Source organism: Ranitomeya variabilis, chromosome 5 (genome assembly GCF_051348905.1).
Source record: "Ranitomeya variabilis isolate aRanVar5 chromosome 5, aRanVar5.hap1, whole genome shotgun sequence".
NCBI lineage: Eukaryota > Metazoa > Chordata > Amphibia > Anura > Dendrobatidae > Ranitomeya > Ranitomeya variabilis.
Window position 1 is genome coordinate 681,166,034 of NC_135236.1, and position 16,368 is coordinate 681,182,401.

At 51.6% G+C, this 16,368-nt stretch overlaps 1 protein-coding gene across 20 annotated transcripts in view; it reads right to left on the reverse strand.

Annotated features, from left to right (window-relative positions):
• MICAL3 (microtubule associated monooxygenase, calponin and LIM domain containing 3) overlaps window positions 1–16,368 on the reverse strand; it is a 71,641-nt gene that overhangs the window by 45,983 nt on the left and 9,290 nt on the right. For 6 of the 20 annotated variants that reach the window (XM_077267097.1, XM_077267100.1, XM_077267099.1 and 3 more), the window contains exon 1: window positions 15,640–15,810. The exons of 2 other annotated variants lie outside the window; for them this stretch is intronic. The gene's annotated coding sequence lies outside the window, so the exon portion shown is untranslated. Of the gene's footprint in view, window positions 1–15,595; window positions 15,615–15,639; window positions 15,827–15,891; window positions 16,008–16,368 lie in introns of those variants that run through there. 12 more of the 20 variants (XM_077267102.1, XM_077267103.1, XM_077267104.1 and 9 more) reach the window with 8 other exon arrangements.

The following is a 16,368-nucleotide window of genomic DNA, read 5'->3' on the forward strand; positions in this document are numbered from 1 at the left end:
TGCCCCTATGTACAAGAATATAACTACTATAATACTGCCCCTATGTACAAGAATATAACTACTATAATACTGCCCCCTATATACAAGAATATAACTACTATAATACTGCTCCTATGTACAAGATAAGCTGTGTAAGCTCTGAGCAGGCTGATGCATATTATTTAGAGTTGATAGCAGCATTATAAATCTAAGATTCTGTATTATTGCAGGGCGCAGCGTCTCTGGCTGCAGAAGATAAAATGCCTTGTGCAGGGTATATCCAGAGTAACATCTTGTACACGTGTCAGCTGGCATAGGTCTGAGATGAGCTTGGCCCCCGGGCAGCTTCCCATGTTCTCCTCCATCCTCTCTGCCCTGTGGCAGGGTTTATTATAAGGCGATGCGGTAATGCAGGGGGGGGGGGGGGGCGGGCACCATTCCTGTGTTTGTACACAGTTGCAGCCCCCCCCCCCCCCCCCCCCCCGCACACCTCCTCTTGACCCACAGGATCATTGAGGGCTTTATTGACGGCCTCCAGCTCATCTCCACTGGGTACAGGCCTGGCCAACATGTATGTACAATGTGGAGAAGTGATCTGAGCACAAAAGTGTCCTGTACATGAACCCCGAGAAAAGACGAGGAGCTGTTTTGAGCTTCAAAGCAAATGACTTTGTATCGTATCATGTCAATGACTAGGAATGACCGGTCATAAATATATTATTGTGCACAGGACACAGGGTTATCACAGTTATATTCTTGTACATAGGAGCAGTATTCTAGTAGTTATATTCGTATATATAGGGGCAGTATTCTAGTAGTTATATTCTTGTACATAGGGGCAGTATTATAGTAGTTATATTCTTGTACATAGGAGCAGTATTATAGTAGTTATAATCTTGTACATAGGGGCAGTATTATAGTAGTTATATTCTTGTACATAGGGGCAGTATTATAGTAGTTATATTCTTGTACATAGGAGCAGTATTATAGTAGTTATAATCTTGTACATAGGGGCAGTATTATAGTAGTTATATTCCTGTACATAGGGGGCAGTATTATAGTAGTTATATTCTTGTACATAGGAGCAGTATTATAGTAGTTATATTCTTGTACATAGGGGCAGTATTATAGTAGTTATATTCCTGTACATAGGGGCAGTATTATAGTAGTTATATTCTTGTACATAGGAGCAGTATTATAGTAGTTATATTCTTGTACATAGGGGCAGTATTATAGTAGTTATATTCTCGTACATAGGGGCGGTATTATAGTAGTTATATTCTCGTACATAGGGGGCGGTATTATAGTAGTTATATTCTCGTACATAGGGGCAGTATTATAGTAGTTATATTCTTGTACATAGGGGCAGTATTATAGTAGTTATATTCTTGTACGTAGGGGCAGTATTATAGTAGTTATATTCTTGTACGTAGGGGCAGTATTATAGTAGTTATATTCTTGTACGTAGGGGCAGTATTATAGTAGTTATATTCTTGTACATAGGGGCAGTATTATAGTAGTTATATTCTTGTACATAGGGGCAGTATTATAGTAGTTATATTCTTGTACATAGGGGCAGTATTATAGTAGTTATATTCTTGTACATAGGAGCAGTATTATAGTAGTTATATTCTTGTACATAGGGGCAGTATTATAGTAGTTATATTCTTGTACATAGGGGCAGTATTATAGTAGTTATATTCTTGTACATAGGAGCAGTATTATAGTAGTTATATTCTTGTACATAGGGGGCAGTATTATAGTAGTTATATTCTTGTACGTAGGGGCAGTATTCCAGCAGTTATATTCCCTTTAAATCTTGCAGACGTATGATGTCGCCTCCTGGAGGGATCGGTGTCTGATAATTTCCGCTTTGTAATCGCCTCCTGGATTCTGTGTTTTCTTTTGTTCGTCCCGCACTTAAACCTGATTCTTTTCCTGTTTTGGGAGTGGGCAGCAGCCGACCTCTTTGTTGTAGCCGGCAGAACATGGTGTCAGTGGATACGTGTCACAGCGCTGGGATAAGACTTCAAACAGTCCCTTCTTACGATGAAAGCCTTAAAATTAACATGTGATGAAACGTCCGGTCATTTCATAAATCAGCGAACAGCATATGGTCCTGACCAAGAGAGGCGAGATCACAGCAAGATCAGTGACCGAAAAGCCCACCCGCTGGTGATGACATCACTGACTGAGGCCGCCAGCCCCACCCCCTGGTGATGACATCACTAAGGTGACCAGCCCCACCCGCTGGTGATGACATCACTGACTGAGGCCGCCAGCCCCACCCCTTGGTGATGACATCACTAAGGTCACCAGCCCCAACCCCTGGTGATGACATCACTAAATGATGATCTCATCAGGTTAACACAACAGATCAGTGATTATTCGTCGACTTCTAGATAACATCCAGATATAACAATACTCGTAGACCTCGATAAGCCAGCAGGATGGAGTTACGGTTTTACAAGGAGCGATTGCTCAGCTGATGGAAGGTTTATCAGGATTATGGAATCGTCACGCTGCAAAAATTGCCAAGAAGCCCCAAATTCCGATCAGGTGTCGTCTGAAAGGGCACTTGCCATTGATTTACCGCGTGAAAATCGGCCATTGATGCTCCGCCCCTGGTCACATACGGAAACGCCCCCAATCTTGAGCGCGGCCAGCATATGCCACGCCTCTTCTCCATCAAGTGTCATTAAAAAATGGCGACTGCTGGAAAGTAAAATCCACCTCAAAATCTTGGTAAATGACCCCTGACAACCAATATGGCCGCCGTTAACACTCTCTTCTGGTTGTCACCTGAGCTCCACACCCGCCCACGGTATGTCTGCCAGACAGCGGGATAACAAGTGTGAAATGTGACGGGTACATATCAGCGTGTACACGGGAGAAGCCGAGACAGACATTTACGAGTCCTCACTGAACGCTCCGATCACGCGGTGACATTTACACATCTCGTCAAACCCTTCATCAGCGACGATCATAAGCACGGCAATAAACGTGTCACCATGATGGAGGACTGACAGGCTACACATCCATGGCGAGATACGCGGGTTGTGTCACCCCGACCTCCACACATCCTGTCAGTGTCCGCCATGTTTACCGCCACCTCACTAGACCAGCAGCTGACAAAGTGGCTGCCGCCCACATGTCGGCCATACTCCATGTGCGGCCTAATAAACTGGATGTGGACAGAAAGAACCACAGAGGTGACTGACAAGATGGCGGCGGAGAGGGAGGTAAAAATCCCACATACTGAGGTAATAAATGTGACCGGGATCCGATGTCATGAGGCAGCGGTGCAGACGTCTAGTGACCGGACATTTACGTCATAGATGGCGGCAGACAACTGGCATGACAGGAATATTCACTACAGGATGATGAGCGGCCATTATTACCGTCCATAGCAATCACAAAGAGCTTTACTATATCTATAAAGATGTCTGCACAAAGCTGCAGTGCCCCATAAAAGGCTCAGGTACACACTAGGTATCACACAGAGGCTTAGATACACCAGCACACGGTCACATCACTAGGCTTAGATACACAACTAGATTGCACCACACACAGACCGTGGTGCGATTTGAAGCTTGTGGGTCTGATCTATCATGGGGCCTTTATAGTCTCAGCCCCTCACTACACATGACAGGCTCAGATACCAGAGAAAAATCAGATGAGAGACTTAGATACAGCAATACAGTAACGAGTATCACACATGAAAGGAATTAAACATCACGAGATGATATCACAAAACTTAGATACATCACCTGATCGTATCACAAGTGATAGGATTAATATACAGCAGTTCAGCGGTCAGTATTCCCACGTGGTAGATTAGGTACACCGCTCAGTATCGCACGGGGTAGATTAGGTACACTGCTCAGTATCCCCACATGGTAGATTAAGTACACTGCTCAGTATCCCACGTGGTAGATTAGGGTACACCGCTCAGTATCCCACGTGGTAGATTAGGGTACACCGCTCAGTATCCCACGTGGTAGATTAGGGTACACCGCTCAGTATCCCACGTGGTAGATTAGGGTACACCGCTCAGTATCCCACATGGTAGATTAGGGTACACCGCTCAGTATCCCACGTGGTAGATTAGGGTACACCGCTCAGTATCCCACGTGGTAGATTAGATGCACCGCTCAGTATCACACATGGTAGATTAGATGCACCGCTCAGTATTCCCACGTCGTAGATTAGATACACCGCTCAGTATTACCACGTCGTAGATTAGATACACCGCTCAGTATTCCCACGTCGTAGATTAGATACACCGCTCAGTATTCCCACGTGGTAGATTAGATACACCGCTCAGTATTCCCACGTGGTAGATTAGATGCACCGCTCAGTATCAAACATGGTAGATTAGATGCACCGCTCAGTATTCCCACGTGGTAGATTAGATGCACCGCTCAGTATGAAACATGGTAGATTAGATACACCGACCTCCCGCTTGCCGGAGCCGCATGTTTCTGGTGACAGCAGCACACGTGTCGCTCACATGCCGATTACATCACCGCGGGCCGGGGGGCCACGTCACACTTGTGGTCACGTTTTCCACATTCTTGGTGACGTCGCCGTCCAGCTGTAACACACTGCAAAACCCCAACACCCTTGACAGTCAGAGGGGGCGAGAGCGCTGCGAGACCCCGGAGAACATTCCTCCGAGGGGAAGGGAAAATATTCCAGAGAAAACTGGAGGAGAGAAGAAGCAACCGCGAGAAGAGGACAATGAAACCGCGCAGCCGATCACTATACCACGCCGCCATATCCCAGAGGAGCCGGCCGTGCACCTGACCGGCTCCAGCCTCAGGTGAGCGGCGAGGACGACGACGAAAGCAGAGGAGGGCACCGGACCCCTAAACTCCGACTGATCCCATCACCTGCCCAATGCCAAGTAGTATACACATGCGTCTATTGGAAACCATCAACAAGTTGCTGTTTGTGGATCCAATATTTTTGCGAGTTCCAGATAGTGAATATTCGTGTCCTGCAGGTGTAATAATACCTTAATACGTCCTTATCAGATCAGTGAGAGGCATCTCGCCTGCTTGCTGACGGTTTCCAAGCATTATCGGTTTTCCTTCTACAATAAAAATAAGTGAAAATGAAGTGAAAAGATGGAGGAGCGGCTGTTATGTAAGAGGACTACAGGGCAAACTCAGGGGAGAGGGGGCGCCGCTTCTCTTCTTAACCCATGAAGGGAGCAGCACAGCTGCAGGAACAGATAACATTACTGACATCATCAGGCGGGCGGCTGCAGATCCGCACATGTGACTGAGCGCCGCCGCAGGAAGAAAGCCACGCAGACCACCCAGGACCGCAGCGCTCCCAGGAAAGAATCCTCACACAGAACATCAGATACTGCGTGTATCCAAGCCTGTCACGTGTGATACTACCCGCTGAGCCAAGTATCTAATCCCATCAGGAGACTGCAAGAATACAGGGCGCTGCCGAGGTCACCCCCAATATCCAGAACCCCGGCAGATCTCGGCTCGCCTTCTCCCGTCACAACAACCCACTCAGCAAGTCTTAATTACATCCGCTGCATTGTCCAGCCTCATTCAGACTAAGCCTAATATTTCCTAAGACTGGGTGGGACCCGAGCGCACAGAATTATAATAAAGCAGACAGTCCCCCTCCCGCACACGACAAGTTCCAACGAGCTGGAGCCATGACAGAAAACAACGCCGTAACTACAGCACCTGGACAGGCCGCGACAGCCTCGACTGACGGCAGCTACGGCGCTGAGATATATGACGAGACGGGAGAAGTACGCAGCAGCCGCATGGAGGCAAGAAAGCAGCACCGCTAGTGTCACAGGCGTTCTTACCGACCAAGGTTACCTCTGCAAGCGACCTCGCAGTCATTCTCAGCCTACCATGTCGGTTACAGACACAACACAGAAAATCTCAGGAGACTACACGTCTCAGGGTATCCCCACCACAAGATAAGAGTTAGTCAGCCTCAGGAGTTGCACATCCAGCCCAGCAAGACAATATGGCTGCCGCCACGGCTCCCACAAGGGTTGGCAGCCGTATTGTCCATACCGAGAAATAAAGGCTGGAGCAAATTGATTCTTCCAGTCACGTGACTTGACGACTGCGGTGCGAACTAGATCACTCAGCATCAACCTCCCATATTCAGAATCCTCATCCCAATGAAAGTCCAATAATCCGGTGCTTCCCAGCCTTCTGGAGGGTTGAGCAATAAGCAGCGATGTAATAATAATCTCCGGCTGTCATCACCGCCGCAGCTGAAAGAACGACGCACCCGACACCAGAATACCGGCTACTGAGTCCCATAGTCAAGACCGGGGATTATGGGAGAGAGTGGGATCAGGGCTGGAAGATTAGGATCCCAAGACTAACGGCTTCCACGTCCAGGACACTGGAGGCGAGGACACAGGACTTATCCCCGAGACACTGACCTTTACACCAGATTAAAGGCATAGCCCGTAACCGAATATGTCAGGAGCTTTCTGTGGATTCCTCTGGTGACTCCTGCAACCAACATTCCGATAAAGGGTAATCAAGCATGTATTATACCCCAGAGCTGCGCTCACTATTCTGCTGGTGCAGTCACTGTGTACATACATTACTGATCCTGAGTTACCTCCTGTATTATACTCCAGAGCTGCACTCACTATTCTGCTGGTGCAGTCACTGTGTACATACATTACTGATCCTGAGTTACATCCTGTATTATACCCCAGAGCTGCACTCACTATTCTGCTGGTGCAGTCACTGTGTACATACATTACTGATCCTGAGTTACATCCTGTATTATACCCCAGAGCTGCACTCACTATTCTGCTGGTGCAGTCACTGTGTACATACATTACTGATCCTGAGTTACATCCTGTATTATACCCCAGAGCTGCACTCACTATTCTGCTGGTGCAGTCACTGTGTACATACATTACTGATCCTGAGTTACATCCTGTATTATACCCCAGAGCTGCACTCACTATTCTGCTGGTGCAGTCACTGTGTACATACATTACATTACTGATCCTGAGTTACATCCTGTATTATACCCCAGAGCTGCGCTCACTATTCTGCTGGTGCAGTCACTGTGTACATACATTACATTACTGATCCTGAGTTACATCCTGTATTATACCCCAGAGCTGCGCTCACTATTCTGCTGGTGCAGTCACTGTGTACATACATTACATTACTGATCCTGAGTTACATCCTGTATTATACCCCAGAGCTGCGCTCACTATTCTGCTGGTGCAGTCACTGTGTACATACATTACATTACTGATCCTGAGTTACATCCTGTATTATACTCCAGAGCTGCACTCACTATTCTGCTGGTGCAGTCACTGTGTACATACATTACTGATCCTGAGTTACCTCCTGTATTATACTCCAGAGCTGCACTCACTATTCTGCTGGTGCAGTCACTGTGTACATACATTACTGATCCTGAGTTACATCCTGTATTATACTCCAGAGCTGCACTCACTATTCTGCTGGTGCAGTCACTGTGTACATACATTACATTACTGATCCTGAGTTACATCCTGTATTATACCCCAGAGCTGCACTCACTATTCTGCTGGTGCAGTCACTGTGTACATACATTACATTACTGATCCTGAGTTACATCCTGTATTATACTCCAGAGCTGTACTCACTATTCTGCTGGTGCAGTCACTGTGTACATCCATTACATTACTGATCCTGAGTTACATCCTGTACTATACTCCAGAGCTGCACTCACTATTCTGCTGGTGTAGTCACTGTGTACATACATTACTGATCCTGAGTTACATCCTGTATTACACCCCAGAGCTGCACTCACTATTCTGCTGGTGCAGCTTCTGAATACATACACCTGGCTGAAATGAGAAATGGAGGCTGCAGACACAGACCACATAAAGGGTTAATGATCCGGTCAGGAGCGGGTGGAACGTTCCGCTGTGTGCACTGAGGTCACCGTGACCCCGGGGTGTAAATACGGACGTCACTACCTCAGTAGACCAGTGAGTGCAGTACCTGGCTGCGCCTGCACTGATGGAGGCGCCGACACATTCAGTAATCACCATCACTGGGTGACTACTCGGTAACTTCAGTCATACTGGTTGTCACCCAACTTTTTCCAGACATGACAGAATACTGACCCTTTATTGCTCGCCCTCCCCACGCCCCGTGGATTCCTCACACCCATTTCCTGCCCCTCCTATAAATGCCAGGTGACGATGCCGAGCCATGAATATTCATCAGAGTGGAAGCGGCAATTATCTCGGCGGAGACGACTCATCATCCTTCCATTTAAGTCATTTTTAGCCCGTGGTCTCCGGGTGCGTGTCGCTGCCTGACTGTAATAAACACGGGGCGGGGGAGGGGCCGGCCATTATCTGTCTCCTGAAGAGTGCGCCGAGCGCTGCCAAACCCACAACCCCCTGCAGGGACCGCACCGCCACGCACCGGCCACCAGAGGGTTAACGTGCCTGGGGACAACGGCAGGTGTGGATGCGAGACATACCGCCAGAGGGCCCCGCGGATGTGCCCAAGCGGGTGACAAGTGAGCGGGGCTTGCTCGATCATTCAGATATCGTCAGGATTAGCGGCAGCGCGGAACAGCACAGAACACAATCCTCCAAATCCTGGAGATTACATTCTGGACGACGGGGAGAAATGTGGTTATTCTATTTAATCTCTTTGCGCGCCGCCCCAGGCGTTCTGTGTGCGCCACCCCAGGCGTTCCGTGTGCGCGCCGCCCCAGGCGCCGAAGGACCCACATCAGAGGTGACATTACCGTCTTGACCGATCTAGGGCTCCTCCGCGATGTCTGGCGATGAGTGATCGGGGGAACGTCACCACCCACAATCCTGATCTCAGAAGAAACCGAGGGGCACGGACATGGAACCCCCTCCCCACTGCAGATCTCTGGAACCACGCGGAAAAGAAAGCCACGACCATAGAGAGGATACGTGGGGAAAAAAAAAATAATAATAATATAATAATAATAATAAAGGAGCATTCAGCGGCATCCATTATTTATGGGATCCCTTCCTGCCATCGCTTAATCAGATTCACTCGGAACTCAGGAGCACGGCGGTGAGAATGGTGGGGAAGGGGCAGGAAAAAAATATCACTAAAAAATAAAAATGTTGGTGATCAGGTGATCTGACCACTTTCCATCAGGTCACACCTTTTTTTTTTTCATTTACTATTTGTGGAAAATGTACAGATTTCATGACAATGTTGCCACCAGGTGGCGCCGTTCTATGGCTTTCACAGAGATTACAGGGTTTCATCTTGGCTCCAGCGCGTTTCATGGGTTTGCACATCGCAGCTCTCGGCTTCAACCCAGTGAGATAACGGAGGACAGAGCCAAGAAAAGTACACCCCCCCACATGTGACCTTGTTCTTCACCTTCTGTCAGAGCAAAATAAAGGACTCTGGGAATGAGAGGCCCAAAACCCGGCATCATCCATGTCTGGGACAGGAGTAATGTCTATTTGCACATTTGTATGTGATCATGTTCTTAAAAAGTAGTGTTCCCCTTTAAGCTGTATTATTTTTTTTGTTGGCCTCCACCAAATTATCTAAGCTATATTTAAAATATGGGACAAACGACTGAGCTCCGCGGGGGCGGGGCATGTGTGACAAACCAGCTGCCATATCTGTTATACTGGAGGCTGCATACCGTGTGCAATAGTGCCCCCTAGATCCACATTCTTACCACATCATTCATGGAAAAGCGGAGTCTGTGGAGGAGTTCCCCTTTAAGAATTATAATAACGCCCCCCTCCCCCATCTCCTGTACAACTGTCCCGGCAATAAAATTAGAAGGAAATAAAAAAAAAAATGTGCCGTCTGGAGGAATTGTGTCCCGAACCGCCACCGCCAGAAACTGCAAAAAAGTCCAATTAATTAATCAACCCGGATGACAAGAGGGGGCCGCTGAGCCAAAAACTGTATTTAGAGAGAATAACGAGTCACAAAATGCTTCACACGTCAAATCAGACGGCGCGCGAGGAGCTGCAACCGCCAAGAGGGTGGCGCTAGAGCAGGTAGCTGTAGGCCCCCGAGGGGGACAGTACCCGGGGCCCAGAACCGGACGGTCCTGATACACATCAGGAGTGAAAGGGTCTAGTGTGGCCACTTAGAGGGGGCTGGGCGCGTGGAGCGCCGCAGCTACGACAGGAGGGAGCCGGGGAGCACAGAGCGCCGCAGCTACGACAGGAGGGAGCCGGGGAGCACAGAGCGCCGCAGCTACGACAGGAGGGAGCACAGAGCGCCGCAGCTACAACAGGAGAGAGCCGGGGAGCACAGAGCACCGCAGCTACGACAGAAGGGAGCCGGGGAGCACAGAGCGCCGCAGCTACGACAGAAGGGAGCCGGGGAGCACAGAGCGCCGCAGCTACGACAGAAGGGAGCCGGGGAGCACAGAGCGCCGCAGCTACGACAGAAGGGAGCCGGGGAGCACAGAGCGCCGCAGCTACGACAGAAGGGAGCCGGGGAGCACAGAGCGCCGCAGCTACGACAGAAGGGAGCCGGGGAGCACAGAGCGCCGCAGCTACGACAGAAGGGAGCCGGGGAGCACAGAGCGCCGCAGCTACGACAGAAGGGAGCCGGGGAGCACAGAGCGCCGCAGCTACGACAGAAGGGAGCCGGGGAGCACAGAGCGCCGCAGCTACGACAGAAGGGAGCCGGGGAGCACAGAGCGCCGCAGCTACGACAGAAGGGAGCCGGGGAGCACAGAGCGCCGCAGCTACGACAGAAGGGAGCCGGGGAGCACAGAGCGCCGCAGCTACGACAGAAGGGAGCCGGGGAGCACAGAGCGCCGCAGCTACGACAGAAGGGAGCCGGGGAGCACAGAGCGCCGCAGCTACGACAGAAGGGAGCCGGGGAGCACAGAGCGCCGCAGCTACGACAGAAGGGAGCCGGGGAGCACAGAGCGCCGCAGCTACGACAGAAGGGAGCCGGGGAGCACAGAGCGCCGCAGCTACGACAGAAGGGAGCCGGGGAGCACAGAGCGCCGCAGCTACGACAGAAGGGAGCCGGGGAGCACAGAGCGCCGCAGCTACGACAGAAGGGAGCCGGGGAGCACAGAGCGCCGCAGCTACGACAGAAGGGAGCCGGGGAGCACAGAGCGCCGCAGCTACGACAGAAGGGAGCCGGGGAGCACAGAGCGCCGCAGCTACGACAGAAGGGAGCCGGGGAGCACAGAGCGCCGCAGCTACGACAGAAGGGAGCCGGGGAGCACAGAGCGCCGCAGCTACGACAGAAGGGAGCCGGGGAGCACAGAGCGCCGCAGCTATGACAGAATGGAGCCGGGGAGCACAGAGCGCCGCAGCTACGACAGAAGGGAGCCGGGGAGCACAGAGCGCCGCAGCTACGACAGAAGGGAGCCGGGAAGCACAGAGCGCCGCAGCTACGACAGAAGGGAGCCGGGGAGCACAGAGCGCCGCAGCTACGACAGAAGGGAGCCGGGGAGCACAGAGCGCCGCAGCTACGACAGAAGGGAGCCGGGGAGCACAGAGCGCCGCAGCCACCAGGCAGGTGGTTTTTATGTTGTGGCTGAAGGGAGTCAGGAGCAGCGGAGTGCCTCCGTCCTCCTGGAGCGTGGGCCGATAAGCAGCCAGCACCACCCCGCTGCCCGGGGTCAGGGAGATAAGGTTACCGGGCCTCTCAGATCCCCCAGACCTCACATCACATTCCTGCAGATTCATTACAGCCATATCCAATAGTGACCCAGATCCGAGAGCTGTGGGGGGCTGCTGGCAATACGGGGGTCTGGTAACTAAAGACCAGCGTAGCCCAAAATAGGACGGCCACAGTTTATACTACACTGGCGTGCTGACTGTCAATCACTGTACCTAATGCAGTGCCTTAAAGGGAATGTCAGCTGTGGGGTCTGGGAGCCCCCTTTACCCTGCAGGGAGCTGACACTTTCCTCTGAAGTCTGCACTTCATGGATTTCCACCTTGTAGGATCAGAAAAGGTTTTGTTCCCTTTAAATGATCGGGGTGACTACTTTTGGATCTCACAGGGCCTGGTGACCATCGATATTAGCCCCTGGCAACCAATCAGATGGCAGCTGGCTATTTTTGGACCCCCCCCCCCGTTTTATAGAACCCCCCCCCCCCAGCTGAGTCCGGGTTATATTAGCGGCTGGCAGAGCTGAGTGACAACTCGCATGGCTGCCATGACACGTTTATGTGGTTGTCAGACATTAGAGCAGCCATGTTGGCTGTCACCCAGCTTTCCTAGAGCCTGATAGGATGAGCTTAGGACTGGGCGGAGGGGTTCTTTATATGTCCCCTGTGCGTGGACTCGCTCGGCGCTGACACACGGGGTCACATGACCGCGCAGAACGTCTCATTACAGCCCAAGATAGTTCAACCAGAAAACCACAAAAAGCTTTTACAAGAACAAACAAACAGGAGAAAAGGGAAGAGGCGCCGCAGCGGCCAGGGGGAGTCCAAATATCACCAAAACCAACTAAAGGAGCTAAGAAAAAACAAACACAAGGACCCCAGATCTGGCCCGGCCTTGAATGAGATCGCAGCCACGCGACGCACACGGGGGGGGGGGGGGGGGGGGGGGCTTCCAGCTTTCCCAGGTTCCAGAATGACAAATTTGAACTATACGGGGGTCCAGAGATCAGGTGACACAACTTATGAGCAGCTCTGCCCTGGTCACCTGCTGGCGCCATTCTCCCCACAGTCAGGTGAGCGGGCGGCCTCTGTAGGGGGTGACCCATCTCTACGCCCCAGGGCGACTCCCCAGGTGCATCTCGCTCCTCCGCACCTTTATCCTCACATTGTAGCAACACAAAAGCCGCTGCTCAGAATCCGAGAAGGTTCCCGGCAGAAAGCCTCCTCCGGCCGCGCGGCTGCCAAGCACCGCGGGGTTAAAAATAGCCCGGTGACAGGAGGAATCTGCCGCCCCAGGACAAGGGCCACCGCAGCGCCAGGAAGGGCCCGAGGAGCGCGAGGGTGGGTGTGTGTATATGGAGGGGGGTCACAGGGAGCGCATATATATAGGGGGGGTCACAGGGAGCGCATATATATAGGGGGGGTCACAGGGAGCGCATATATATAGGGGGGGTTACAGGGAGCGCATATATATAGGGGGGGGTCACAGGGAGCACATATATATAGGGGGGGTCACAGGGAGCGCATATATATAGGGGGGGTCACAGGGAGCGCATATATATAGGGGGGGTCACAGGGAGCGCATATATATAGGGGGGGTCACAGGGAGCGCATATATATAGGGGGGGTCACAGGGAGCGCATATATATAGGGGGGGGTCACAGGGAGCGCATATATATAGGGGGGTCACAGGGAGCGCATATATATATATATAGGGAGTCACAGGGAGCGCATATATATATAGGGAGTCACAGGGAGCGCATATATATATAGGGAGTCACAGGGAGCGCATATATATATAGGGAGTCACAGGGAGCGCATATATATAGGGGGCCACTGGGAGCGCATATATATAGGGGGCCACAGGGAGCGCATATATATAGGGGGCCGCAGGGAGCGCATATATATATAGGGGGCCGCAGGGAGCACATATATATATAGGGGCCGCAGGGAGCGCATATATATAGGGGCCGCAGGGAGCGCATATATATATAGGGGGCCACAGGGAGCGCATATATATAGGGGCCGCATGGAGCACATATATATATAGGGGGCCGCAGGGAGCGCATATATATAGGGGGCCACAGGGAGCGCATATATATATAGGGGGCCGCAGGGAGCGCATATATATAGGGGGCCGCAGGGAGCGCATATATATATAGGGGGGCCATAGGGAACGCATATATATATAGGGGGCCACAGGGAGCGCATATATATAGGGGGCCACAGGGAGCGCATATATATATATATAGGGGGGCCACAGGGAGCGCATATATATAGGGGGGCCACAGGGAGCGCATATATATAGGGGGGCCACAGGGAGCGCATATATATAGGGGGGGCCACAGGGAGCGCATATATATAGGGGGCCGCAGGGAGCACATATATATATAGGGGGCCGCAGGGAGCGCATATATATAGGGGGCCGCAGGGAGCACATATATATATAGGGGGCCGCAGGGAGCGCATATATATATAGGGGGCCGCAGGGAGCGCATATATATAGGGGGCCGCAGGGAGCACATATATATATAGGGGGCCGCAGGGAGCGCATATATATAGGGGGCCGCAGGGAGCGCATATATATATAGGGGGCCGCAGGGAGCGCATATATATAGGGGGCCGCAGGGAGCGCATATATATATAGGGGGGCCATAGGGAACGCATATATATATAGGGGGCCACAGGGAGCGCATATATATAGGGGGCCACAGGGAGCGCATATATATAGGGGGCCACAGGGAGCGCATATATATATATAGGGGGGCCACAGGGAGCGCATATATATAGGGGGGCCACAGGGAGCGCATATATATAGGGGGGGCCACAGGGAGCGCATATATATAGGGGGGGCCACAGGGAGCGCATATATATAGGGGGGGCCACAGGGAGCGCATATATATAGGGGGGCCACAGGGAGCGCATATATATAGGGGGGCCACAGGGAGCGCATATATATAGGGGGGCCACAGGGAGCGCATATATATAAGGGGGTCACAGGGAGCGCATATATATAGGGGGGGCCACAGGGAGCGCATATATATAGGGGGGGCCACAGGGAGCGCATATATATAGGGGGGCGGTCACAGGGAGCGCATATATATAGGGGGGGGTCACAGCGAGCGCATATATATAGGGGGGTCACAGGGAGCGCATATATATAGGGGGGTCACAGGGAGCGCATATATATAAGGGGGTCACAGGGAGCGCATATATATAGGGGGGGCCACAGGGAGCGCATATATATAGGGGGCGGTCACAGGGAGCGCATATATATAGGGGGGGGGGGTCACAGGGAGCGCATATATATAGGGGGGTCACAGGGAGCGCATATATATAGGGGGGGTCACAGGGAGCGCATATATATAGGGGGGTCACAGGGAGCGTGTGTATATGGATAGATAGATAGCGTGTATATATGTAGGGGGACAAAGCGTATCACATGTAAAGCGCCATGGAATAAATGGTGCTATAATAATATATGGGGGAGGGACAGAGGGAATATATATATATATATATATATTAGTCACATGGAGCGCATATACAGTGTATATATATATATATATATATATATATATATATATATATATATATATATATATAGGGACACACACACGGAGCGTGTACACAAGGGGGGGGGGCTCCTAGTCCTATATATTCCTCCGCCGGCCGCTCACACAGCCCCGCCCTCCCCCCATAGCCGCGGATTGGACACGGGGGGGGCTACACGGCTTCTTCTATTGTCACATTACCTCCGCAGGTCACGTGACAGCCGGGGAACGTCCCACGAGCAGTGTCACCAGAGATGAGAACTACAACCCCCAGCGACCCCAGGCCATGGTGACACTTGTGGTTCTCCTTCCCAAGGTCACGGTGCACGACAACCACCCATCACACACCGCCCTGTACGGGGGCAGCCACCAGCCTGCTGGGCCGGGAGGAGCACTGCCGGCACCAGACCTGCAAGGGTTAAACATCCACCTTGTGGGAGAGAAAGGGTTACCCCGCCGGCCGCCAGCGCTCACCTCCGAGCCGCATCCCGGGAAGTGCCGGCCCCGCCCGGCCGTGTGCGCTCAGCGAGCAGCGGCGGCTCCAGGACCTCGCCGGGCAGATCCGCGCTGCAACATTGTATCCAGCAGCAGAACCCGCAGCACTGAGCGCCGGCCCCGCCCACCGGAGCAGACCACCCGCCCAGCGCAGGAGGGGAGAAGGCATGGTGGACGCTCAGAAACTCGCACCCTTCCACACCGAGAGCGCACGGTGTACAGACGACTCACCGGTAATCGTACTGCTAACGTGCAGACCGGCGCTGGGGCTCAGGAAAAGAAAAGCTCTCCCCCTACAATAGTTTAGATGGTACGCCCCATTCTGTACACGCGATTGGTTGAAAAGGAGTGTGAAAAATATAATAGCAGTAATGAGGCGGGGCCTGAGCGAGGATGAAAGGACCAATGGGAAAGCAGCAATCATTGCTAGGCTCCGCCCACTGGTGTGCGGTAACAGATTAAAAGAGACAGGACACCGAAAAACAAATAATAATAATAATAATAATAATAATAATAACAATAATATTAATATATAATTGATTATTGCTATTATCTTCCATATTACATATTCCTGATACCAGTGACATCATTATACAGTAAAATTAATATTTATAATTTGTGACTATTGTGTTCAACACTCAAGGTTGCAGCACCTGATACAGTCTGTACAGTACTATAGAATGACACAGCAAAGGTGCCAGCTGTACA